Source organism: Pongo abelii, chromosome 6 (genome assembly GCF_028885655.2).
Source record: "Pongo abelii isolate AG06213 chromosome 6, NHGRI_mPonAbe1-v2.0_pri, whole genome shotgun sequence".
Classification (NCBI taxonomy): Eukaryota; Metazoa; Chordata; class Mammalia; order Primates; family Hominidae; genus Pongo; species Pongo abelii.
In genome coordinates this window covers 53,533,309-53,559,987 of record NC_071991.2, presented here as the reverse complement: position 1 = coordinate 53,559,987, position 26,679 = coordinate 53,533,309, and positions in this window count along the sequence as shown.

The window sequence follows — 26,679 nt, the reverse complement described above, 5'->3', positions numbered from 1 at the left end:
ACGAATCCATGTCATTACTCTAATAATTATTTACTCACTATGAGACTTCAGCCATATTGTTAATTTTTCTGACCCTTAATTTCTACATTTATGAAGTATGCTTAATAATAACTACTTCATATGGCTCTATAGATTCAGTGAGTTAACATATATAAAGTTCTTAACACAGTCTATTATACAGGAGAAAATTCATAAATCTTAGTTTTCGCCTTCTCTCTTTTTATCCTGTCCTTTCTTTCCTGTATGTCACAGAAATCACTCATGTTTTCATAATTTCTTTTGCACTACCTTCTGCCTAAAATAGTTTCTCCTATTTCTCTGAAAGTCCAGATCCTACCCATCCAAAATGATACTCAGGCCATAAACTCCATGTGAACTTCTTTCCTGAAATATTTCTTCTTCCCCTGAACACATGTAGAATGTATTTATTCCTCCCTTTTGGAACTTGTCAGTTCCTAACTTGTGCTTTTGCTTTGTAGTTGTATTCCTTTCCGTTGGCTAAAATAGAACTCTTTGAGAGCTGGAGTGACGGTAACATGACGGATCTGTAAGGTCTTGTAATCTCACATGTCTTCATTTTAAATATGGAGAAACTGAGACTCAAAGACATGACCTGCATATTCCCAGCTTGCATATTTAGTTGAAGACAGAGTCGGGAGAGGGATTAGACTTTCTGACAACTTTGTCCAGTGGTTCACATCAATGAAAGTGGGTGATTTGCTGCAGGACTCTTTATCCTGGAACATTCTCTGCCCAGGGCTCTCCTTAATTAAAATGCAGTAGAGTAGCAGTTTGGGACTTGAAGTCTGATGCTTGGGCTGAGCCCCTGTTGCTGCTGAGTGTGGAGTTTCTCTTAGGTCATTTTCTTACCGTAGATCAGTGAACTGTTGTTCCTCTCCTCCTCAGCCTTCGCCAGTCTCTTACCCCCACCCGAACGATGACTTAGCCATTTGGGAAAGGAGGTATAATAAAAGGATTAGGAGAGGAGCCAAGATGGCCGAATAGGAACAGCTCCGGTCTACAGCTCCCAGCGTGAGCGACGCAGAAGACGGCTCATTTCTGCATTTCCATCTGAGGTACCGTGTTCATCTCACTACGGAGTACCAGACAGTGGGTGCAGGTCAGTGGGTGAGTGCACTGTGCGCCAGCCGAAGCAGGGGCGAGGCATTGCCTCACTCGGGAAGCGCAAGGGGTCAGGAAGTTCCCTTTCCAGGGGTGACAGACGGCACCTGGAAAATCGGGCCACTCCCACACAAATACTGTGCTTTTCCGACAGGCTTAGGAAACGGTGCCCCAGGAGGTTATAGCCCGCACCTGGCTCAGAGGGTCCTACGCCCACGGAGTCTCGCTGTTTGCTAGCACAGCAGTCTGAGATCAAACAGCAAGTCAGCGGCCAGGCTGGGGGAGGGGCGCCCACCATTGCTCAGGCTCCCTTAGGTAAACAAAGCAGCCTGGAAGCTTGAACTGGGTGGAGCCCACCACAGCTCAAGGAGGCCTGCCGGCCTCTGTAGGCTCCACTTCTGGGGGCAGGGCACAGACAAGCAAAAAGACAGCAGTAACCTCTGCAGACTTAAATGTACCTGTCTGACAGCTTTGAGGAGAGCAGTGGTTCTCCCAGCACGCAGCTGGAGATCTGAGAATGGGCAGACTGCCTCCTTAAGTGGGTCCCTGACCCCTGACCCCCGAGCAGCCTAACTGGGAGGCATCCCCCAGCAGGGGCAGACTGACACCTCACACGGCCGGCCAGGTACTCCAACAGACCTGCAGCTGAAGGTCCTGTCTGTTAGAAGGAAAACTAACAGAAAGGACATCCACACCAAAAACCCATCTGTACATCACCATCATCAAAGACCAAAAGTAGATAAAACCACAAAGATGGGGAAAAAACAGAGCAGAAAAACTGGAAACTCTAAAAAGCAGAGTACCTCTCCTCCTCCAAAGGAACGCAGTTCCTCACCAGCAATGGAACAAAGCTGGACGGAGAATGACTTTGACGAGCTGAGAGAAGAAGGCTTCAGACAATCAAATTACTCTGAGCTACGGGAGGATATTCAAACCAAAGGCAAAGAAGTTGAAAACTTTGAAAAAAATTTAGAAGAATGTATAACTAGAATAACCAATACAGAGAAGTGCTTAAAGGAGCTGATGGAGCTGAAAACCAAGGCTCGAGAACTACGTGAAGAATGCAGAAGCCTCAGGAGCTGATGCGATCAAATGGAAGAAAAGGTGTCAGCCCTGGAAGATGAAATGAATGAAATGAAGCGAGAAGGGAAGTTTAGAGAAAAAAGAATAAAAAGAAATGAGCAAAGCCTCCAAGAAATGTGGGACTATGTGAAAAGACCAAATCTACGTCTGATTGGTGTACCTGAAAGTGAAGGGGAGAATGGAAACAAGTTGGAAAACACTCTGCAGGATATTATCCAGGAGAACTTCCCCAATCTAGCAAGGCAGGCCAACATTCAGATTCAGGAAATACAGAGAACACCACAAAGATACTCCTCAAGAAGAGCAACTCCAAGACACATAATTGTCAGATTCACCAAAGTTGAAATGAAGGAAAAAATGTTAAGGGCAGCCAGAGAGAAAGGTCGGGTTACCATCAAAGGGAAGCCCATCAGACTAACAGCGGATCTCTCGGCAGAAACCCTACAAACCAGAAGAGAGTGGGGGCCAATATTCAACATTCTTAAAGAAAAGAATTTTCAACCCAGAATTTCATATCCTGCCAAACTAAGCTTCATAAGTGAAGGAGAAATAAAATACTTTACAGACAAGCAAATGCTGAGAGATTTTGTCACCACCAGGCCTGCCCTAAAAGAGCTCCTGCAGGAAGCTCTAAACATGGAAAGGCACAACCGGTACCAGCCACTGCAAAATCATGCCAAAATGTAAAGACCATCGAGACTAGGAAGAGACTGCATCAACTAACGAGCAAAATAACCAGCTAACATCATAATGACAGGATCAAATTCACACATAACAATATTAACTTTAAATGTAAATGGACTAAATGCTCCAATTAAAAGACACAGACTGGCAAATTGGATAAAGACTCAAGACCCATCAGTGTGCTGTATTCAGGAAACCCATCTCACGTGCAGAGACACACATAGGCTCAAAATAAAAGGATGGAGGAAGATCTACCAAGCAAATGGAAAACAAAAAAAGGCAGGGGTTGCAATCCTAGTCTCTGATAAAACAGACTTTAAACCAACAAAGATCAAAAGAGACAAAGAAGGCCATTACATAATGGTAAAGGGATTAATTCAACAAGAAGAGCTAACTATCCTAAATATATATGCACCCAATACAGGAGCACCCAGATTCATAAAGCAAGTCCTGAGTGACCTACAAAGAGACTTAGACTCCCACACATTAATAATGGGAGACTTTAACACCCCACTGTCAACATTAGACAGATCAACGAGACAGAAAGTCAACAAGGATACCCAGGAATTGAACTCAGCTCTGCACCAAGCGGACCTAATAGACATCTACAGAACTCTCCATCCCAAATCAACAGAATATACATTTTTTTCAGCACCACACCACACCTATTCCAAAATTGACCACATACTTGGAAGTAAAGCTCTCCTCAATAAATGTAAAAGAACAGAAATTATAACAAACTATCTCTCAGATCACAGTGCAATCAAGCTAGAACTCAGGATTAAGAATCTCACTCAAAACCGCTCAATTACATGGAAACTGAACAACCTGCTCCTGAATGACTACTGGGTACATAACGAAATGAAGGCAGAAATAAAGAAGTTCTTTGAAACCAACGAGAACCAAGACACAACATACCAGAATCTCTGGGATGCATTCAAAGCAGTGTGTAGAGGGAAATTTATAGCACTAAATGCCCACAAGAGAAAGCAGGAAAGATCCAAAATTTGACACCCTAACATCACAATTAAAAGAACTAGAAAAGCAAGAGCAAACACATTCAAAAGCTAGCAGAAGGCAAGAAATAACTAAAATCAGAGCAGAACTGAAGGAAATAGAGACACAAAAAACCCTTCAAAAAATTAATGAATCCAGGAGCTGGTTTTTTGAAAGGATCAACAAAATTGATAGACCACTAGCAAGATTAATAAAGAAAAAAACAGAGAAGAATCAAATAGATGCAATAAAAAATGATGAAGGGAATATCACCACCGATCCCACAGAAATACAAACTACCATCAGAGAATATTACAAACACCTCTACGCAAATAAACTAGAAAATCTGGAAGAAATGGATAAATTCCTCAACGCATACACCCTCCCAAGACTAAACCAGGAAGAAGTTGAATCTCTGAATAGACCAATAACAGGAGCTGAAATTGTGGCAATAATCAATAGTTTACCAACCAAAAAAAGTCCAGGACCAGATGGGTTCACAGCCGAATTCTACCAGAGGTACAAGGAGGAGCTGGTACCATTCCTTCTGAAACTATTCCAATCAATAGAAAAAGAGGGAATCCTCCCTAACTCATTTTATGAGGCCAGCATCATCCTGATACCAAAGCCTGGCAGAGACACAACAAAAAAAGAGAATTTTAGACCAATATCCTTGATGAACATTGATGCAAAAATCCCCAGTAAAATACTGGCAAACAGAATCCAGCAGCACATCAAAAAGCTTATCCACCATGATCAAGTGGGCTTCATCCCTGGGATGCAAGGCTGGTTCAATATACGCAAATCAATAAATGTAATCCAGCATATAAACAGAACCAAAGACAAAAACCACATGATTATCTCAATAGATGCAGAAAAGGCCTTTGACAAAATTCAACAACCCTTCATGCTAAAAACTCTCAATAAATTAGGTATTGATGGGACATATCTCAAAATAATAAGAGCTATCTATAACAAACCCACGGCCAATATCATACTGAATGGGCAAAAACTGGAAGCATTCCCTTTGAAAACTGGCACAAGACAGGGATGCCCTCTCTCACCACTTCTATTCAACATAGTGTTGGAAGTTCTTGCCAGGGCAATGAGGCAGGAGAAGGAAATAAAGGGTATTCAATTAGGAAAAGAGGAAGTCAAATTGTCCCTGCTTGCAGATGACATGATTGTATATCTAGAAAACCCCAGTGTCTCAGCCCAAAATCTCCTTAAGCTGATAAGCAACTTCAGCAAAGTCTCAGGATACAAAATCAATGTACAAAAATCACAAGCATTCTTATACACCAGTAACAGACAAACAGAGAGCCAAATCATGAGTGAACTCCCATTCACAATTGCTTCAAAGAGAATAAAATACCTAGGAATCCAACTTACAAGGGATGTGAAGGACCTCTTCAAGGAGAACTACAAATCACTGCTCAAAGAAATAAAAGAGGATACAAACAAATGGAAGAACATTCCATGCTCATGGGTAGGAAGAATCAATATCGTGAAAATGGCCATCCTTCCCAAGGTAATTTACAGATTCAATGCCATCCCCATCAAGCTACCAATGACTTTCTTCACAGAATTGGAAAAAACTACTTTCAAGTTCATATGGAACCAAAAAAGAGCCCGCATCACCAAGTCAATCCTAAGCCAAAAGAACAAAGCTGGAGGCATCACACTACCTGACTTCAAACTATACTACAAGGCTACAGTAACCAAAACAGCATGGTACTGGTACCAAAACAGAGATATAGATCAATGGAACAGAACAGAGCCGTCAGAAATAACGCCACATATCTACAACTACCTGATCTTTGACAAACCTGAGAAAAACAAGAAATGGGGAAAGGATTCCCTATTTAATAAATGGTGCTGGGAAAACTGGCTAGCCATATGTAGAAAGCTGAAACTGGATCCCTTCCTTACACCTTATACAAAAATCAATTCAAGATGGATTAAAGACTTAAATGTTAGACCTAAAACCATAAAAACCCTAGAAGAAAACCTAGGCATTACCATTCAGGACATAGGCATGGGCAAGGACTTCATGTCTAAAACACCAAAAGCAATGGCAACAAAAGCCAAAATTGACAAATGGGATCTAATTAAACTAAAGAGCTTCTGCACAGCAAAGGAAACTACCATCAGAGTGAACAGGCAACCTACAAAATGGGAGAAAATTTTTGCAACCTACTCATCTGACAAAGGGCTAATATCCAGAATCTACAATGAACTCCAACAAATTTACAAGAAAAAAACAAACAACCCCATCAAAAAGTGGGCGAAGGACATGAACAGACACTTCTCAAAAGAAGACATTTATGCAGCCAAAAAACACATGAAAAAATGCTCACCATCACTGGCCATCAGAGAAATGCAAATCAAAACCACAATGAGATACCATCACACACCAGTTAGAATGGCAATCATTAAAAAGTCAGGAAACAACAGGTGCTGGAGAGGATGTGGAGAAATAGGAACACTTTTACACTGTTGGTGGGACTGTAAACTAGTTCAACCCTTGTGGAAGTCAGTGTGGCTATTCCTCAGGGATCTAGAACTAGAAATTCCATTCGACCCAGCCATCCCATTACTGGGTATATACCCAAAGGACTATAAATCATGCTGCTATAAAGACACATGCACACGTATGTTTATTGCGGCATTATTCACAATAGCAAAGACTTGGAACCAACCCAAATGTCCAACAATGATAGACTGGATTAAGAAAATGTGGCACATATACACCATGGAATACTATGCAGCCATATAAAATGATGAGTTCATGTCCTTTGTAGGGACATGGATGAAATTGGAAATCATCATTCTCAGTAAACTATCACAAGAATAAAAAACCAAACACCGCATATTCTCACTCATAGGTGGGAATTGAACAATGAGAACACATGGACACAGGAAGGGGAACATCACACTTCGGGGACTGTTGTGGGGTGGGGGGAGGGGGGAGGGATAGCATTGGGAGATATACCTAATGCTAGATGACGAGTTAGTGGGTGCAGCGCACCAGCATGGCACATATATACATATGTAACTTACCTGCACATTGCGCACATGTACCATAAAACCTAAAGTATAATAATAAAAAAAAATAAAAATAATAAAAATAAAATAAAAATAAAAGGATTAAAAATTACCCCCCACCCCTACTCCAGGACTGGAGGACAAGACAGTTCTCAAATTTGATTAAGTGAATGGCTAGGTGACTATTTTCTGTGGGAAGTCAGGCCCTGACCCTGCTTTTGAGTTAGGTATTCTGGTTTATTCTTGACAGTCAACTGATGACTTCTGTTTTCTCTTTGCCCATGAAAGGAATTTTTTCTCCAAACTGAGCTGAAATATCATAGGTATAATATTGGTCGATCAGAAAATTTACTGATAATGCACAATTAAGGGCCCAAGTACTGTACAATTTTTGTTTTCAAACCAACATTTCTGTCTGTCTTCTTTAGAAGGGTTCTCTAATTAATTGGCATGTAAATGAGGCATTAGGGCTCTGGGTTTATCAAGGGCTTCGCATAGTTCTCAAAGACTTTCTCATCTCATTTTCAAGGCAATTTGCATACTTTCACTCCTAGTTCTCCTTAGACTTTCCTTTGAAGAAACCTCTTATGCCCGTGGGTGTTCTGTGTCTACAACTCCCTTGACCTAACACTTGTGCTTTACTTTCCCTTGAGCAATGACATTGCCTTAGGCAAAAGTGACAAATTTCCATCACTGATGAGCCTCTTGAAAGGCTCAGAGAGTGTCTCGGGTACTGGTTTGAATTTATCTAGAGTTGGGGCTGTACATCCTGTCATCTTTAGCCATTCCAGGCACAAATTAAAGAAAAATGTGTTCTTCCACATGGAAAGAAAATAATCCTTCACAAATAAGGTTCCTTTCATTTTGCTATGCTAATGAAATTTAGATGGATCTAAATCTTTTCTTCTTCATTCTAACTATACAGATGGCATTAAACAGTGATGTACTCATGGAGGATGAGTCACTGCCTCTAGACCTAGATTTTGGTCACATTCTACTTGCTGTGGAAGAAAGGAGATGGTCACCTTTTTCTGCAGTTGAGTTTGGTACTTACTGGCTGTTACTTCTTATAAAGCTAAAATCATTTTGCTTTGAGTGCTTAGATACCCATACTGTTACCCATTCAACTAGTATTCAAAAAATACTAGTTGAATGACATTACATGCTAGCCACTATGCTGAAATGTAATGAAAGACAATGTCTGCCTCTAAAGATTTGATGGTTTAGCACAAACATTGATATTGTAGGGGGATGGAATAGGCCAAGAATTAGGAAATGTGAATGATGGTCCTGGATTTATCATATTTTGTGACCTGGACATCTCACAAGTGAGGAAACTGGGTTCAAAATGTAAATCCATGTTTCATCAATTTAAGATGCTGTTAAATGTAGGAAGAACCGTATTTAATGTGCCACTAAGATAAAATAAAAACTGCTTACTAAGCTATGACAAAATGCTTTTTTATCCAGGTGGAATTTTTATTGTATATATACTGGGAGAGCTCTTTTAGACTTATTTAAACATCAGTTTTCTTCAATCATATATCCTTTTTTGGTACACAGCAAGGAAAAATCGAAACAGAATCAAACACTCTTCATAGTTATAGTCTTCTGAATCAGTTATTAGCTCAGGGCTGTTGATGTCCACGCTTTTCCATTCAATATCATCATCTGCATTATCAAGAATGCTAATGATGTATGTTTCTTTGAAAGAACATGCCACTTTTGGTTTTAGTATTTTCTTTTGAAGCTACTGACATTCATTATGCAAGTTTTGACCTTGACAGTTTCTTAGTTTTACCACAAGGTTTCAACTGGATGTTTTCAGGAAACTACCAAGATTTATATTCCCCCCTCAAATGGTCTTTGAATGCTTTCTTTGTTGACTGAAAGTTTCAACAATTAAAGTTACTCAATTATCCCACCAGTAATAAGACTTTCTCATGCACAGCCAATCTCAACCATTTTAAGCCTGCCACCTGGTTGACAATAGTTGAAAGACACCCAGTTTTCAGAGATGCTAACATGTTTGTGGGTGTGAGAGTGTGTATTATAAATGATGACTTGAAAGACAGCCTAACAAGCTATTCTAACCTATGAGAACTAATTGGTACAGCAGTCATAGATGTGACATGGCAAAGCCAGACTTCTCCAAAGCCTCCATCTCTAGGGAGCATGAAAAAGAGGACTGGGCATGATGCTTTTCATTGTTAAATTATTGTAGATGTCCTTGTCCCATGAGTGATGACTCAGGAGAGGGAGAGTGCCTGTATCTTCTTAGCATAGTAAGGTCAAGGTACTAGTTCTTAAGAAAGAATCAAGCTGTCTTAACACAAGAGATGTGGATCTCTTACATATACTAGAGAAGAAGGGAATGTAAGTGGGAAGTTAATTCTAGTGGTGGCTAAATGTGTTTATGTGCTATAAGCCTTGCTATTTGAAGCATGGTCCAAGGACCAGCAGCATCAGCACCACCTGAGAGCATGGTAGAAATGCAGAATCTTAGGCTCCACCCCAGACCCACAGACTCAGAACCTGCATTATAACAACATCTCCGCTACAGTCTGAGAAGCACTGTATAGGGGAGAGTTTTCTCCCTTCAGGCAAGCACACACACACACCCTCAGGGACACCAGAGCTCATTAACCCTTGAGAAGCAGATAGCCAATACTTGAAGTTGTTAAGTATATAACCCTGTTGAAGATTGTAATGATGGCTAAGCTTTAGTAGATTTTCTAGGGAGGAATGGTGAGTCCCAGTTTAACAAAATTGGAGGCAGAACTGGACTCTATATGAAGTGGGATTTAAAGGGAGAGGCCTGTGGGATGCAGAAAAGAAAGTTTTGTAATGATAGCTATCCCAGTGGAACACCCTCTGAAAGCCTGCAGGGAGAATATTTGAGAACTGTCTCCCTTAAAGACCCAGAGGGACACTTTACTTTGATACAAGGCACACAAGGGACAAATCAGGACAATGCCTAATTTCCCCCACCCACGTCTACTTGGAGACAATTTTTGAACTTTCACATAAAAAAAATCTGAAAAAAGTGTCGTTCAAACTTTCAGATATGTTTGACTTCCAGGTCACAGTAGGAGATATGCTATGCATTAGTTATGACTGAAAAGTTGCATAAAACAGTAGTCATCCTTCCTAGGTGATGCACCCTGATATTTTCTTCTATTATATTTCATTTTTTAAAAACTCCCAATGTGACCCACTAAGTTGATTTTATGATCTCCCAATGGGTCATGGCCCATAATTGAAAATACACTAGTACAGCTGTCTTCATTTAGAGGAAAGAGAGTAGTGGTATTAGGAACAATTTGAAAAGAAGCATTCCTTCGTGTCTAAGTTCCAATGAGATCAGGACTATCCTCAGTGTAGACACCCAAGTGGCCTGTGTACAGGAGCCCACAGATAATGCAGTGATTCCACTCTGCTGGCTCCCAGAGGAATGTCTAGAGACACATTGTATGGAGGAGAAGAAATAAGGAGAAGGAGAAGCATCAGCATTTGCCACTTCCATGTGGATGACATCAGTAATTTGGTCCAAAGGCAAACTGTCGTGTTTGCACAATAATCATCACAAAGAAGCTTTTTTATTGTAGGACAAAAAGTTAAAGTGAAAATATTTAGTATATTTTCTCTCACATGGGCTTTATATGAATAAGGTTTTGAGAGGATCCAAGAACAGACCAGATTGATCACCTTAACAAGAAGGATGGGCAGAGAGGGAAAGAAACAGAGAGGAGGCCAGAAGGACCAACATGAGAGAGCGGAGAGAAGGAGGGAGAGGGGAAGTTTGAGAACGAAAGGAGACTGGAAACTCTGCTATGCAGTTAAGATGGCTTTTATAAGGCTGGATATATCAAGTGTGGTATAATCCCTTCCTTGACATCCTACCCATCTATAAGAAAACCTTCGGAAAAGGGCTATATTCCCCTTTAAAGCTTTTGTAGATGTGTGTGTGTGCGCATTGGGGGGGTGATGTGAGGGTGGGTATTTTGTGTATGATAAAATAAGCCTTACAGTCATAGTCAAAAGGCCAATTTAATTCCGATTACATAAGTAAAGTAAAATCATAGTTGTAACTAGAAAGTTGACTCTGCTGATTGAGCAATTGAGAGGAACACCCAATAAGAAAGAATGAGTGAGTTACAAGTGGGTTACAAAGATGTTATCTGTAGATTTGATTTGCACTCCTAAGTATTTGCACACAAGACTGCAGATGTTTCCCTATAAACATTTTCTTAGCAAGGTCAAAGAGGGCCCGGTGAACAATGTGGTCTATGTACACTTAAAATTTTAATATGGCTTTTTAAGTGTCTGAAGCCCATATCAACTTTGGTGTCTAAGATCTATTAATGGACTACAGGGTCTAATCTCACAAAGGTCAAAAGCTTAAAGAGAAAATTGTGATTATTTTTATTTCCACAAAATGAAAGGAAATCCATAGAATACTCATAGAACAAGAGATCCTCCTCCTTCTTAAAGTCAAGTTCTCAGATGCTCTCAATTGATTAAAAAGCTTTCGAATAAGAAATGAGGCTAAAACAACATTTAAATGAGACTTTTGGGGGACAATCTAGTGTCACGCCACGAAGTTGAATGAACCTGTATTTCCCTAAAAGCAATGCTGGGCATACTCAGAGTGCTAAGATTATTGAGAACCGTCGCATTATTGAAGCTTAAGTTATCAGGAGAAAGCTATTTATTGGGCTTTCCTTGAACTCTAGGGCTTGATGAGACCTCTAACCCCTCTCAGCAGATAAAGCCGTAAAGGATGAAGTAATGTGTGATATCCACTAGGGGGCAGTAAAAGCTGCAAGTGTTCCCAAGGCAGGCTCTTTAGAATAAGGTTTTATGAGTCGTGATGAGGAAGTAAGAAAAGATCCCTAAGATCCCCAAAGACAATAGATGAGCTCTCACCATGCTCCTGGTGTCACAGTGCTCTGAATGGATGTGAGAGGTAATGTGTTTGTAGCCTTCTCTTAGAATGCCTAGGTAAGAACACACAAGGCTCATTTCCTTCTTTTGACCTGTTGCAGGAATAAGCCAAATAGAATGTGCATACAAGCTCAGAGCCTTAGTACCTGAAGTAATTTGTGCTAGCAGCTAAGGATGACAGACAATAGGCAAATCAGAACTTAGGTAGAATAGAAAACTGCAACCAACCCTCTGAGCATTATCTTTCTTCTATCTACTGATAATCATTGGGAATTATATTTCTCTTACCTTAAATATCATAATCTTCTTGATCTTCAAATGAATTGTTTTTGCAGCAGCACCAAGCTCTGTCTATAGAGATAAAGGCTAAACCTCTGACCCTTTGGTCTTCTGCCTCTAAACCATCCTACTGCTTTCAAGAGTTCAGCTCTCTTCTCTGTCCCATTTCCAGTCTCAGTTTCATCATCGTAAAATGCAGGACTTGACTTTATGTTTTCTTTGATTTTCAAGTCTCCATCCCTATCATCTTCCAGTGCTGTTCTGGGGTCAGCTCCCATCAGTCCCCACAGGCAGTTCTTCCCAACTCTGCATTCAGTGACTTCAGGTTGGCAGCATAAAATCAGCTATGGTGGAAGCATTTACACCGCAGAATTGGCAAATGATATAAACCAGGGTGCTTTCCTTCCTGGAAAGCCAGTTGTTGAACATTTATCATCACACCAGTAAACCTCTCTCCACTCAAGTTCTAACTTTCAGCCTGATAGACATAACTATTTGAATGTATCATGACCATCTCAGACTGTACTGGCAAAAGGTAAAACTTGAGTCTCACATTTGTTTCCTTTTCCTTCTCTACCCTCTGTCTCTTTTGAGAAAGAAATGACACATTTTTCTTTTTATTTTTCTGAGATGAAGTCTTGCTCTGTTGTCCAGGCTGGAGTGCCATGGTGCGATCTCGGCACACTGCAACCTCTGCTTCCTGGGTTTAAGCGATTCTCATACCTTGCCCTCCTGAGTAGCTGGGATTATAGGCACGCGCCACCACACTGGGCTAATTTTTGTATTTTTAGTAGAGACAGAGTTTCACCATGTTGCCCAGGCTGGTCTTAAACTCCTGACCTCAGGTGATCTACCCGCCTTGGCTTCCCAAAGTGCTAGGGTTACAGGCGTGAGTCACCGTGCCTGGCCAGAAATGGTACATTTTTCAGTCAGCTAAGCATATAATCTTGGTATCAGCTTTGGTTTACCTTTCTCTACCTACTGAGGCTATGCACAGTCTTAAAGATTGTTCCTTTGAAGTCTCTCTTAAAGTCACCCTTTTCTTCTCATTTCCCTTGCCAACCTTTATCATGTCACACCTGAATTTATTTAAGAAACGTCTAGGTTTGTTCTTTTTTTTTTTTTACTTCTGTCTCCTCCAATCCTGTAAGTGGCAACAAAACTTTCTTCAATCATGTCTTCACCCCAATAAAACAACTCACATGGCTCTGCCTCTCTGATAATATTTCATGTCTAACACCCTCTGCCTGGTTTATAAAATTCCCTCCAACCTGGCACCGTGTCAGCCATCTCACATTTTTTCTTGCTCTGTCCCATCCCTCTGCTGCAATGACTCTTCCTGTCATCTCACATAAGCCTCATTTCCCAAGCTGTTCTCTCAAGGACTCGGGACACCACTGTCTGCAGCTGTAGGAGAGAAATAAAGGCCGTGACAGCTACCGATGCATCACATTAACCTCCCAGGCTTAATCCTGCGATAGGGCTACTCTGAGCCCGCTCGTGGACCCCATGAACTTTCCTCCTTTTCCATCCAGCTAAGCTCCACATCTAGGCACTGCCTTCTTGTTTTGACTCCTTTGGGGATGCTAACCTGTTTCTGACCTGTTTCAGTGATTTTGGTGGCCCCACTGAGAAGAGAATCCTAGAGGACGCTGGTCCTAGGCTGTGTGTATACTTTATTTGTATTCTGGTAACTCAACAGGCTGAACATTTTGGGCCCTATATCTTGTGCATAGAGAGAGCAGATATACTTATTTACTCCTGTTGCTCCTTCTTGTTTCTTCATTAATTTATTCAAATAAAGTTTGATAAACACATACTATGTGTCAGGCACTTGGACGGGCAAAACAGATGCAAAGCGGAAGAGGCCTGATCTCAGATTTCTGGAACAAGGGCTGGCAAATTATGACATGTGAGCCAAATCCAGCCCACTGCCTGTTTTTGTACAGCTCGTGAGCTAAGAATGGTTTTGACATATTTATATAGTTGAAAAAAGATAAAAGAAAAATAATATTTATTGGCATGTAAAAATCATATAAAATTCAAATTCCAGTGCTGACGAATAAAATTTTATTAAAATGCAGGCATGTCCATGTGGCAAGGTACTGTTTATGGCTGCTTGTGCACTACAACAGCAGAGCTGCATAGTTGTGACAGAGACTTTATGGCCCAGAAAAAGTTGGCTGACCCTTATTCTAGGATCTCTTTATGAGTAAGTGAGGTAGACATGCAAACAGTTAATTATAGTATACTTGGATGACTAATTTGATGGTGGTAGAAACAAGAGGCAGTGGGAGGAGAGGAGAAAGCCCCCACAAGAAGCTGCATCTGAGAGCTCATGTTAGAACTGCTATGGAAGGTGAAGAGAGGCTCACCATTCAGATCGGGTCAGGGAGGCACTAGAGCATTACGCCAAAATTATGAGGACAGGAGAGAAAGAGAACATTTTCATGTGTCTGTAGATTTGAATACATAAAAGAGAAGAACAGGTGATAAAGCAACTTAGACACAGCATAGTCAGAGTTTCTGAGTGCTGTTCTGAACAGTGCATTCCAGGCCAGCAGAACCCAAGTCATTGAAAGACTTTGTGCAAGGAGTGAAAAGAACAGGTTTACCATTTAGAAGGATCACTTAGTCACTTACTGATTTAAAATGACTCAATTCAGGATTTAAAGTTCATTTTGTCCTTCTTGAGAGTTCAATTTGGTCTATTTAAATTCTTGTCCATCCTTTAAACTTAGCAGAAGTCTTACATATTTCATAAGAACTTTGTGAGTTTTTCAATTCTTTCTTAATCTCATTTATTAGAATGCCTTGAGATGTGTTCAATAGACTTTAGAATATCAATATGCCTTTGTTTGTTTTTACTGCCATTTTCAGGTATGTGAGAGAATATTGTTTCCTCTCTGTCTCTTTTTATTACCTTTTCCCTCCATTCATTCAGCGGTGAAAAGGCAAGGTGAGTACAACATAGAAGAGATAAATTGATTAAGGTGCTAAATGGATTTGTGAAAATCTATAGATAAATGAAATCATCTAAAAGAGACTAATTGATAGGCTATTAGGCCAAAGCAAGACAAAACCACAGCCATGTAACAGCTGTATAGATAGATTGTGTTGCCTAGAAGGTCAGTTCCAGAAACAGACACAAAAACTTAAGTTCTAAAGGAAACGCCTGTCAGAGTACTGCTCAAGGAAGAGGGGTTCATGCCAAGAGCTGTTGGATAATCTGGGGTCACTGGAAAAGCAATTCTTGTTCTGGGAAAGAGTGTGTGGTAGATTAAAAATGGCCACAAATTATTTGCTACTTCTCCCTTTGAGGGCTGGCATCTGATTTCTCACCCATTGTTTCTAGACTGGCCCTAGTGAGTGCAGCAGAGGTAATAGTCTGGGACTTCTACCCAGGGTTTTTGGAACTCTGTCTGTGGAAGCCATGTAAGAAGTCTAAGTATTCTGAGACCAGCATCTAGGGGAGGCTCCATGGGGGCCTTCTGATTGGAAGCCCTAGTGGAGACCAGTCTTACAGCCATCCACATCAAGGCACTGGGTGTGTATGAGAAATCCTTTTGGACCTTCTAGATTGCACATCTGGACACTGGTTGACCTCTGATGCCACTCAGAGCAGAGAAATAACCCACCCAAGCCCTGCCCAAATTCTTGACCCATAAATTTCCGAGATAAAATAAAATGATTGTTGCGTTAAGCTGCTAGGCATTGGGGTCATTTGTTACATGGCAATATATAACAGAGCAGAATATTACAAACTAGTTTAGCTGAAAAACAGTTATGAAAAACTCAGTTTCCCTTAAATTTTCATTCATCACGTGCACTGATTATATGAAGTATTAAGGTCCATCTAATGGATACGTTTCTCAGTATAAATTAATACATTTCATTCATTTTTATTTAGGCTCTTGTGAGTTGGGACAATGTAAATTCTTCACAATGTAGATTTTTCATTGTGCTGATAAAAGCACATTTCTGGATCATATAAATTCACTATGGTAAAAATCCAACCTTGTAAGATTCTGGGGCAACAAGTTGACTTTTAGTGATGATACCCTGAGTTCACTTTTACCTTTCAAACTTCAACAGGGTTATAAGTATTTTCTGTTTTAATTTTATTTATTTATTTTTCTACCACTTATTTAGGTCATTCACTGTGCAAGTTTCCTTACACACATTCTGCTGTTGACGTCTCACAATACTTCATTTCACAGAAGAGAAACCTCACACAGAGATAACTTATGGCACTTGTTCACAATCACACAGCTACTGAAGATCAAGAAACAGTCTTTGGACCCACGTCTGTCTTAGTCCAATGCCTGCGAGTGTAAACATCACCCCACAGGACACCCAGGGGCTGAAAGCTCTTACCATTGTCTTGCCATAGTTTGGGGCACAAAATAGGTACTCAATAAATATTGCTTATTTGAATAACTGGTTTCTAAAACATACTAACTTTAACTACAGCTGTCTTCCCTCTCTTCTTTGTGTGCTGCTGGAAGAACATTATAAATGAAACAGAATGCATACATGATCTGTTGTCAGCCAATGAGAACTTTTGTCTTGAACTTTTCCTCAGAAACCCAAGCTTTGTCTTGAAAGCACCAAAAAAGGGAGAAAATGAGGGTAGTGGGCGTATGCCCTGGAGCTTCATTTTCTCCAAAACTCTTGGTTAGATGCCACATGGACATGTACAAAGACCACCTGAAATCTACACATATGCTTTAATAAAAGACAGAATGACTCTTAGACTAAGCACATTTCTTTCAGGAACCCTGCACAGTGCTTGGTGGAGGGTTTTAACATATCTCCCCACTCCTTACTCGTTCAGTGAGTATTCATTTCACATACACTGTGCACCAGACACTGTGGACAGCTGTGCCTGAACAGTTCAGGGTCCAGTTTGTGAAACAGACATACAAACAGATAATTTAAATACCATGTGATAAGTACCACTGAGGCTGCCTAAACAAAGTATCATGGGAACATAGAGGAAAAATAAATTAACTCTGGCTAGCAGAATTGGGAGTCTGGTTTAGTGAGAAGTTTACAGAGGTGACATTTAAGCCTAGACTTGTCCAGTGGTGTTGACCAGGTGGAGAAGAGGGCATGCTGTTTAAAGTACAAGGAAATGCATAGCTAAAAGCAGGGAGTCATGAAAAAGCAAGTTTCAAAACTGGCAAGTAGTCATGTGTGACTAGAGGCTGTGTGGCTTGAAGGGTATAATGAGTAAGATCAATAATAATAATAGCTGCTATTTATTTGCAACTATTTTGTGTCAGGCAGTATGCTCAAATCTTTCAATGCATAATTGTTAATTTTAATGGAGGCATTATGAGGTGGCTATTATCCCCACTTTATAGATGAGAAAACTGAGCCTCATTGAACTTGGGTAAATTTCCTTAATTCACACTCCTAGTAATTAGCTGTAGTGGTATTTGAACTCAGGTCTATTAACTACAAAGCTCATGCTTAATGATACATTGCCTCTCAAAGAGTCTTTCATCCAGCTGGCAAATATGGGGAATAAAATGATTGTGTGTGTGTGTGTGTGTGTGTGTGTGTGTTTAAAAACCTACTGCAGAGTGTGAGGGATGAATTATGGTTGTATGTGAGTGAAATCTGTACAAGGAAAATGAATGGTAGATTATAGAAAATAGCCTTATGGGGATAGTGGATATACAAATCTATAAAATAATTCCCCTCAATTAACTGTGAAATTGATTTAGGCTTTCCAGTATCCTAAAGCACGGGTCACCTTAGAACAGTGAGAACATTCTTCTTGGTTCACTTTGGCCTTCCATTTCCAAAAGCTTATCAGGTCAAAAGAAGGGAGTAGCAATTTTTTTTTTTTTTCTTTTTGAGATGGAGTCTCGCTCTGTCACCCAGGCTGGAGTGCAATGGCGTGATCTCGGCTCACTGCAACCTCTGCCTCCTGGGTTCAAGCAATTCTCCTGCCTCAGCCTCCCGAGTAGCTGAGACTACAGGCAGGTGCCACCACACCCAGCTAATTTTTGTATTTTTAGTGGAGACAGGATTTCACCATGTTGGCCAGGATGGTCTTGATCTCTTGAACTCGTGATCCGCCCACCTCGGCCTCCCAAAGTGCTGGGATTACAGGCATGAGCTCTAACACATCATCCCTTACCCTCTTAATTGCTGACCTTACTTCCTATTTCAAAGAGGAAGTAGAAGAAATTAAAGGAGAGATTTCACCACCCCCATCTGCTTGCCTGTGCCCATCAGTGGCTGTGTTACCTGCCTCTCAGGCTGTCTTTTCTGTTTATGCTTCCAGCTAAAGCCAGTCCCTCTGTTTGTGCCCTAGATTCCATCCCATTATTCCTGCCCCATAAATTGTCTTCTCTCCCAATATCCTTTATCATCACTTCTCCCCTCTTCCCTGGATCATCTCTATTGACATATCAACGTATTATCATTTCTACCACATAAAAAATAATTCTCTCTTGAACCTAGGTCCCTTTTCAGCTGCTGGGATACTTCTCTGCTTCCCTTTTCAGCTAAACACCTTCAAAGAGTTGTCTCTACTCACTCTCTCTAATTTCTCACCTCTCATTTTTTATTGAATTCACTTGAATCAGACTTTTGCTAAAACCACTCCACCAAATGTTGCTCTTCTTAATGTCATCAGTGACTTCCTCATTGCTAAGTGCAGTGGTTTATTCTCTACTCTTAATGTACTTGTCCCAGCAACAGCTTTAGACACAGTCTCTCCCTCTTCTTTGAGAAGACCTTCACTTATTCACTTTACCTCCAGGATATACCATTCTCTTGCTTTTCCTTCCATCTCACTGGCCAAGTCTTCAAAGTTTCTTTGCTGGTTCTTCCTCATCTCATCAACTTCTTAATGTTGGGGTGCCACAGCATTCAGCTCTAGAAACTCTTTTCTTCTCTGTCTATGCTCATGCCCCTACTGATGTATTCCAGTATTGTGCTTCAAATACCAATTATGTTCATAAATATCAAATTTGTATCTTGATTCTGGATCTCCCCTCTAAATTCTGGACTGATAAACCCATTTTTTGAGTTGACCTTTCCACTTAGATGTCCAAGATACATCTTAAACATATGTCCAGAAGAGAATTTCTAAATTCCCTTCACATTGGCTCTCCTTATAGTTTTTCCTATTCTAGTAAATGATGACTCCAGCCATCTGGTTACTCAAGACATGAAGCTTGGCATCTATCACTGACTTCTTTCATAAATGCTCACATCCCACATAAAACAAGGCAATCCTATCAGGTGTACATTCAAAATATGTTGAGTATCTGACTATCTCTTATCACCTATATTGCTACCACTCTGGTCCAGCACCCTTATTCCTGCTCTGGTTTATTGCTAAAGCCTCTGAAGTGTTCTCCCTGTTTTACGCCTTGTCCCCTACATACAGTTTACTCTCAACACAGCAGCCAGAGTAATACTTTAAAAATATGAGACAGACCTGCCACTATGGTTTTCAAAACTTCCAAAGGCTTTTCAGCTCAAGGACCAAACTCTGTCTTTTGATAATTCTTAGGTAAGGGAGACTGAGTAGTTCAGTATTTCTGGTTTTCATTGTCTAAGACAGAGGAAAGCCAGGAAGGAAATGTATTTGAATGGTTTTTAGTAGCCTATCCATATACTGCCACAATGTGAAAAATCTTTACAAAAACAATAAAATACTTCAGAAAGACATGGAAGATTTTAAAATTGGAGATGTATACCGTGTTCATAGATGGAAGAACTTAATATCCACCTTTAAGCAACTATCCTAGGGAAAGTCTCAAAATGTTTATGAGAAAATATGTGCAATAATATTCATTGAAACATTTTCTATAATAGTAAAAATATCTAGGAAGAGCCCAAATGATTGACAGGAAAACAGATAAATTATGATTTAGTCATACAATAAAATAGAGTCTTATATACCTACATAGATAATTCTCAAAAACATAATACAGGTTGAATATCCCTTAGATTTTTTTTTTTATTTAAAAAAATTTGCATATACATGATGAGATATCTTGGGGATAGAACTCAAGTCTAAGAACAAAATGCATTTGTGTTTCACATACACATTATACACACAGCCTGAAGAAAGTTTTATATAGTTTTATGGAAATATTTTTATAAAATCTTATATAATTTTGCGCATGAAACAAAGTTTTGACTGTTTTGATTGCAACCCATCACATGAGGTCAGCAGTGGAATCACCCACCTGTGGTGTCATGTTGGCACTCAAAAAGTTTCAGATTTGGCAGCATTTCTGATTTCAGATTTTTGGATTAGGGATGCTCAACCTGTCTAATGAAGTTACAGAATTATATAATTTTTGCAAATTTTAAATAATGCAAAATAAAATCTTATATATGTGTGTGTATATGTGTGTATATATGTGTGTGTGTACATATTAACGTGTGTACACATACACACACACGTCACATGTGAATGATAAATACCAAATTCAAAATAGTGGCTACTTTTGAAGAGAATGGAGAATAGAATTGAGGAGGAGTATCTGAAAGGTTTCATCTGAAATGTCTCATTTATGTTTTAAAAATGGTGAGGCAAGTATGGCAAAAATTATTTAATAATCATTAAAACTAAGTATGGATTAATAAATGCACATTCATTATTTTTCATTTTTCTTTATGTTTGAAATATTTTATAAGTAATAGAAAAGTGATTTGATGCTTTACTTAAAGATGATCACAGTCTATAGTTTAGAGGTGGAGAGAGACATGTCTGCAACTAATTTGTATTTGGAACATTTTTGATGACTAGAATGGAAAGTCCCTCAAGTCAGCTTCAAAAAGGGGACATTTATTATAAAGCCACACAAAGGACACTTACGGAAATCAAAGGACAGAATCCATAGTACAGCCAGTACTGCTGGGGACTGGAAAATGGCCAGGAACCTGGACTACCTTTAATAGAAGCTGCAAGGTTGCGCTCTCTCTCTCTCTTTCTCATTTTCTCAGGACATGTACTTTAGCCTCTGCTTTCTACTTCCTCTTAACCTCTCTGATTCATCTATAGGATATAAGATGAAGTTGCCCATCTGACTGGCAACTTTATTTGGTGATTCTGTTCAGATTCCAAAAGAGGGTACATAATGCACACAGATCGTCGTTTTGAATCAGGCCATACAGGTCTGATTTCCACGTCAAGTCCAGGTACAGGCTATTTCCCTTGCCTCATCTTTTGTTCAATCTTAGTGCAAATAGCAATGCAAATAGCAGCCCTGGGCTGTTTTTTTTTGAGCAAGAGCTGTGAAGGTACCACTACTACTACTACTAATAATGATAATTAGCACTTATTTAATGCTTACTGTGTTCCAAAGGCTACACTGCACACTTTACATACACCATCCCATTTGCTTCATATGACAACCCTATAAAATAATACTATCATCCCCATTTCATAGAAGAGGAAAATGAGACAGAGAGAAACTAAGTAACTTACACCAGGTCACACTGTAAATGGTAAAGCCAGGGCTCCCAGGCAACCTGAGCATGGCTTACAAATTGACTGACATGTCTTGTCCTTGGCTTCAGCCAGAGCAAACAGCAGTGGGTATTATCATAGAGAATCAGAATGCAATAGAGAGAAAAGGAAGTCATTTAGACAGGTCACATGTGAAACTGCTGTACCAGAGACTTCAAAATGCAGTAACTCTCTCACATGCCTTTGCCATCTTCAACACATAGTTTCCAATTGCCCCAGGCATCACTCTTTCCCAGATAGCAGGAGAAGAGATCCAGGACAAGCGGTTGCTTCTTTAAGGAGATGACCCAGAAGTTACAGGATCACTTGTATTTGAACCTCATTGGCCTAATTCCATCAGGAATTGCTTGGAAATGTAGTTTCTAGTTGGAAGGTCTTAGACTCAGTTAAAACATTCCTACTGCTAAGGAAAAAAAGTGGTGGAGGGGAACAATGACCACTAGGAGATAGTTGTATACAGTTGGCCACTTAGGAAGCACAATTTTCAGGAATTTTAAAAGATAATTCTGTCCTATCCCAGCTTCTAAATGGTGCTAGAATTTCCCTCTCACATACTCTTTTTTGCAGGGCCATTTTGCAGGATTGCTCCGCCCAAGCAGAGAGGACATCATTTCTCAATACTGTGAGGTGAATGCCATCCCACACCAGGCCCCATAGTGGCACAGCCCTTATTCCTTTCTCCTTCAGCACGCACTCCTGTTAACATGAGCAATTCTTAGCAGTTTACATTGCAGTGTGAGTATGATTTATCCTTGGGATACTCGGTATTTTCTGCTTGACCCTTGAGCAAGGATACTTCCAATCATCTACATTTCATTAGGTAAGAGTTCTGGCAATAGGAACTTTCACTGGGATAAGCAAAAGTGTTAAAGATCTGATCCCACTCAAGAATTGACTCCTGGTTATTTGTCTCACTGCTGTCTCTTTGCTCGTCCCAGGGAGGTAAGATGAACCCCAGCCAGCAGCCCTGCCTAAGCCAGCCTGATATGGGCCACCCACTGTGCTGTAGACATGGAAAGAAACACAATCTCATTCTCACTTCACTTCATCTTGTTGACTTATCTGGCTTTCTTTGGACTGGACTTTTCTCATCCTGGCCTGATGTATTCTTTAGGTCTGTTTTGGTTGTAAATGACACAAACTCAACTCAAACTAAATCAGTATAAAGGGGAGAGTAGTGCTTATGGAGAAAAACCACAGGATGAGCAGGCAATATAAATGGTCTTAGGGAGACTAGAACCAGGTGCTCAAATGCCACTAGAATTTTGCTCTGTGACATCTCTGCCTCATCACTTGACTACCTTGGAGAAGTAAAGGCTGTCGCTGGTAGCACGGCCCCTAGCAGGCTCATGTCATCCAGAGTTGCTCCTGGAAGAAACAGAGCCTCCCTGGTCAAAGAGAGTACCTCAGAAGTGCTCCGGTTGCTACAGCTCAAACCAGGAATCCAGCCTCAAGCATAGCTGGGATAGGAGGAGAGGTCTGTGAGGCACAGAAGTCCCCATCAAGGTCAGAGTGTTGGAATAGTGAAATAAGCATTTGCCCCCCAAAAAGTGTATCTGTATGTATTGGCTAGAGCCAGGGTTCTCAACAGGGGATGATTTACCCCCAGGGTACATCAGGCAATGTCTGGAGACATATTTGATTGTCACAATCAGTGGGGGGAGAGGTATGTGTGCCACTGGCATCTAGTGTGTCAGGGTCAGAGGTGCTGTTAAACAGCCTATAATATAGAGAGAATAGCCCCCCACCACAAAAAAGTATGCAGTCCAAAATGTCAATAAAGGGCCTCCTTGAATTACAATGGGGTTACATCCTGATAAATCCATTAATAAGTAGAAAATATTGTAAGCCAAAAATGCATTTAATACACCTAACCAACTGAACATCATAGTTTAGCCTAGCCTACCTTAAATGTGCTCAGAACACTTACACTAGCCTATAATTGAGGAAAATCATATAACACAAAGCCTATTTTATAATAAAATGCTGCATATCTCACATAATTTATTGAATACCGTACTGAAAGTGAAAAACAGAATGATGATTGTTTGAGTGCCTGAAATACAATTTCTACCAAACGCATATCACTTTTGTACCACTGTGAAATCTAAAAATCTTAAGTTAAACCATAGTTATGTCAGGGACCATCTATAGTAGCAAGGTTGAGAAACCCTGAGTTACAGGGTAGGATGGGGAGAATCTTGCATTTACTATAATAGTAGGGGACAGAAGTGTTGGGCTGCTTTGACAATGTTAGTCTCTCTTAGTGGTAAACTTTGGAGGCTGCAATTCAGGCCTGGGAATAAAGGACAAGAGGACAGGGGCTGCTTGACCAGCTCTGACTCTCAGGTTTTAACCACCTGAGCTTGGGCAGGCACCCTAATGGGCCACCCTAGTTGACAGGCACTTCATTCTTTAGAGGGGGCAAGAGTTCTGGAGTGCAGTGGCACAATCTCAGCTCACTGCAACCTCTGCTTCCTGGGTTCAAGCGATTCTCATGCCTCAGCCACCTGAATAGCTGGGATTACAGGCATGCACCACCACACACAGCTGCTTTTTTGTATTTTTAGTAGACACGGGGTCTCGCCATGTTGCCAAGCTGGTCTTGAAATCCTGAGCTCATGCAATCCACTCCCTAGAGGTTTTATCTTGACCTTGGCCCCGTACCTACTGCTCTTGGGAACCAGGTCAGGTAGCTTGTGTGCTGGGATTAGGGCTAGCTCCCCTGACACAGGTTGCCTGCTCAACACTCCTCAACATTTACCTCACAGGGAACTATGTGTCCCACCTCATGGGCCCCTCTTTCACCTCCATGTCTCTGCACAGTCTAGTCCCTCTTCCTCTGACTTGTTGGCTGCTCATTATCCTTCCAGGTTTATCTCAGTAGTCACTCCTTCAGGAAGCCTTCCATGTCCCTCCCCGCCTCCAAAACACACACTCACTTTGGAGATGGCCCACATCTCTTCCCCTATTGCATTCTAGGAACACTTCCACCACAGCATCACACAACACAAGAGTGAGACAGGAGGTCTTATTTCTCCCAACAGTAGAAATCTCCTTGAACAAGGTGACTGTTTTAGTCCCCTGTGGCTCTCCAGCAGTCAGGACAGTGCCTATCACAGTGGTCATAAGACTTTACCAACCTGAAGATAAAGGGAGCTGGATAAAATACCTCTAAAGACTCCTTATCACCCCAAGATTTGTGACAACCTACAATAAATCAGGAAGGTTAGAGATCCAAGTTGGTCTTTAGTCTAGTTCTGTGCAGTAAAAATGAAAGACTCTCATAGAAGAAGAACCAGAATGGCAATCAAGGGAAGGGCATTCCCTATCCTTGTCCTACCTAGAAAGGCCTCAATCCAAAATGCCAGCCTGAAAGCCCTTTTCTTCCCCCCATCAAGGATGTGTTAAGAGCTCTTGTTTCCAACCTGGCACCGACGTAGTTAAAGCTGCACCATTTGCTGTGTGAGGCTTTGATTCTGCTGACTTTATTTCAAGCAATCAAAAATACCTAATTTGCATTCACATTCACATCAGTGGCCCATATGTTAGCCCTGTTTAAAAGCTATAGGCTCGCATTCATTATGAAAGACTTGGCTCCCCTTCATTATCTTTTCACTTTAAAATTATTGAGATACTGTCGCTACAAAGGTTTATATTTAGCAAAGACACAACGTTTCCGTGTGCGTATGTGTCTCTGCCCATGTCTGTGTGTCTGAAAGGGATCTGATATTTGCATCTTCCTCCAAAATATCTGATAACTTTCAAAATGGGAAGAGGAAGAGCCGTCTCTTTCTCGATCTATTTCATATGTGACAGCGCTGCCTCCTACCTAAGGCATCATTAAAATACCGCGTTGCAATATGTCGGTGCACATGATTCTAGACCACACACTGAGCCCTGAGAAGCAGGCCCCTCCAGAGAGCCACAGTGAGAAAATCACAGTTTCTTACCAAGAAACCCAGCCAGGGTTTGCTTTTAGGATTCAATCACATCTCAATTAGATTCCACTCACTGGCGGGAAGGGCTTGTCTGTGCCTCATTCTTTTACTTATTAAAAATTTACTGACCCCCTACACTATGTGAAATGCACTCTCCTGTGTAGAACCAGAAATATTTTTAATGAAGGGTCTTAGCTATCAAGGAACTTACAGGGAGCAAACATGGGGAGGACAAGCATTCCAACAATTAGGACTCTTGGAAAAACATGTTAGAATACTGGTACATGCAAAGAGCTAGGAGTGGGGCACTAGAAGGAAGATGTTGGTTCTTCCTGGAGAGTTAGAGCAGCAGGCAGGACTTAGTGGGCAGGGAGGTCATCATCACCAGCTGGGTATGTTTGACCTGGGCCTTCAGGAAGTAACTTACAGTTGTGGCAAAGCAGAGAAAGGATAATGGAGCAGCAGGAGCAAGCGTAGGATGTGAATTCAGGAAAGCATCTTTGTTCTTCCCCATAGCAGATGCTGTTCGCTTGGGCACCCCTCCCCTCCCTGATTGTGACATAGCTAAAAGACACAATGGCTAAGATGTGTACAACCAACAGCAATAGTGTATTTGTTCTCTAGGATCTCATACACGAAACTGGTGAAAGTGGGGAAAACAGGGGGCTGAGAACAGATGTTGGAAATCTATATCTTTCTATATCCTTGTGTCCTGCTTGGATTTTTTTTCCCTGTTCTGTATAAGCACTGCTATTTAAAGAAAAAAAAAATTGAAAATATATTTTGAATTGATGAATTCTAAATAACTTTCCAAGCTTTATCATTAAAGAAGCTAATTAGGGAAACTGCATCATGACATCAAGTTTGAAAAATCAAATGAAGTAAAGGGAACCAATAGCATGGATACATGTTCAATATTTGAACAATGCACTGGGGGCAGGGGAAATGTGTGCAAGAGCCTTATTATGGTTTTATGGGAAGGAAGAAGCAAGGCAGGGTATGCAGGTTTAGGATTAGCTAGTTGGAATAATTTTCGGTGGTGCTGGGGTGTAGGGTCAGACCCTAATT